The following is a 2448-nucleotide window of genomic DNA, read 5'->3' as shown; positions in this document are numbered from 1 at the left end:
TTGCGCCGTTTTAGAATGGCATCACTCAATATTTATCAATTAATTACTCATATAGACGAATTAAGAATCATATTAGCAAACAATGATATCGATATTGTTTCCGTAAATGAAACGAAACTGAACGAGAGTATTCGAGATCAAGAAGTTCATATTCCGGGATACGAAATAGTTCGCCGTGATAGACTAACAAAATGCGGCGGAGGGGTATGCTTCTATGTAAAAACTTCAATCAACTTTACAGTACGAAATGACCTACACATGGATACACTAGAAAATCTTTGCTTGAAAATCCATAAGCCAAATTCAAAATCTTTTGTGATTGTTACTTGGTACAGACCACCTGACTCTCCTATTGCCATTTTTTCACCCTTTGAATCCCTAATTGGGAGATTGGATAGTGAAAATGTAGAATTTTTTGTACTGGGAGACATGAACTGTGACATGATCACGACTCGATATGACAATAACACATCCAAATTAAGGAGTATTGCTGATGTCTACGGACTCGAGCAGCTTATCTCTGAACCGACGAGTATAACACCCACCTCATCAACTCTAATTGATTTAATCTATACCAACTGCTCAGATAAGATTGCATGTTCGGGAGTTTGTCATATCGGAATAAGTGATCATAGCATGGTGTATGTATATAGAAAACTTGCCCTGAATGGTATGTCTAACGGACATAATTCTATTACATACAGAAATTTCCGAAATTTCGATCGCCAAAAGTTTCGTTATGATATTCTATCTCAATGTTGGGATAATGTATACGAGTCTTCCAACCCAAATGTGATGTGGCAGCAATGGAAATGTACATTTCTGGCTATCGCTGACAAACATGCCCCACTGAAAACGATGCGCGTTCGTTCACGGAGTTCTCCGTGGATTACCTATGAATTGAAGGACCTTATGCATAATAGAGACATATTAAAAATCAAAGCTGGCAAGACAAATGATCCTAACGATTGGGCATTATTTAAGAAACAAAGGAATATAGTCAATAAGCAAATACGCTCAGCTAAGCAAGCTTATTACCAAAATAGTTTTAATAAGCAAACCAGCGACTCCCGAAAGACCTGGCAGACTATAAACGAGCTAACTTCTCGAAAATCTGGGAAAACGCCAGTGGCGTCACTAAAAGTGAACGGATTAACGATAACTAATCCGTAGGAGCTATCAAACGAATTCAATAACCACTTTGCTAATATTGGTCCAAAACTTGCCAGTGAGATAAATTGTGATAGTGGTAGCTATCAAAGATATCTTACCGCAACAGATAAACGGTTTAAGCTCCAACCCACCTATCCAACTAAAGTATTTTCACTTTTGAATAAACTAGACAAGTCAAAGGCAACAGGCCTCGACAAAATATCTGCTAGGCTTATCAGGGAATGTGCTGATCTCATTTGTGTGCCGATATGTGATATTTTCAATCAATCTATTATCCAAGGGACGTTCCCAGACGACTGGAAATATGCAAGGATTACCCCTCTTTATAAACAAGGTGACCGCGGTGATGCCAACAATTACCGCCCAATATCGGTGATTCCAATAATGGCGAAGGTGTTTGAAAGGATAGTTTATGAACAGTTATATGCCTATTTGGAAGAGCACGATATTTTATGTCAAAACCAATCAGGGTTTCGTGCTAATCATTCAACTGTAACAGCTTTGTTGGAAGCGACAGATTCTTGGGCATATAATATTGATAACGAGAAAATCAATGGAGTCATTTTTCTAGATTTGAAAAAAGCTTTTGACACTGTTGATCATCAGATCCTTCTATCGAAACTAAACTATTATGGTATACATGGAAAATCTTTCAGATGATTTCAGTCATTTTTGGAAAACCGAACACAAAAATGCTCTGTCAACGGGTCGCTATCCAGTAGCTACTCGTTGACTTGCGGCGTCCCTCAAGGGACCATTCTCGGTCCATTATTGTTCTTATTATATATCAACGATCTTCCAAATTGCTTATCAAATTGTAAACCGAGAATGTATGCCGATGACACGCACCTCACATATGCGGGAAGCAATCTTGAGAACGTTCAGTTTTGTCTAAATGAAGACCTAGAAAACGTCTTCAACTGGCTACAAGCGAACAAACTCACGTTGAACATGACTAAAACCGAATTCATGCTAATAGGATCGAGGCAGAGACTGAATACTCTCACAGCTTCACCAACAATTAGAATGAACAATACTCAAGTGAGCCAGGTTTCAGCTACAAAATCGCTTGGTGTAATAATAGACGATAAACTCGATTGGCATAGTCACATCGAAAAACTAACGAAAAAGATCGCCTCTGGTATCGGGGCCCTAAAGCGAATTAGGCACCTGATCCCAGCATCAACCTTACATCTCATCTACCAATCTTTAGTAAAACCTCACTTTGATTACTGTGACATTGTTTGGGGTAGCTGTGTGAAAACGCTACGAGAC

Source organism: Stylophora pistillata, chromosome 4 (assembly GCF_964205215.1).
Source record: "Stylophora pistillata chromosome 4, jaStyPist1.2, whole genome shotgun sequence".
NCBI classification, from domain to species: Eukaryota; Metazoa; Cnidaria; class Anthozoa; order Scleractinia; family Pocilloporidae; genus Stylophora; species Stylophora pistillata.
This window is presented reverse-complemented; position numbering follows the sequence as displayed.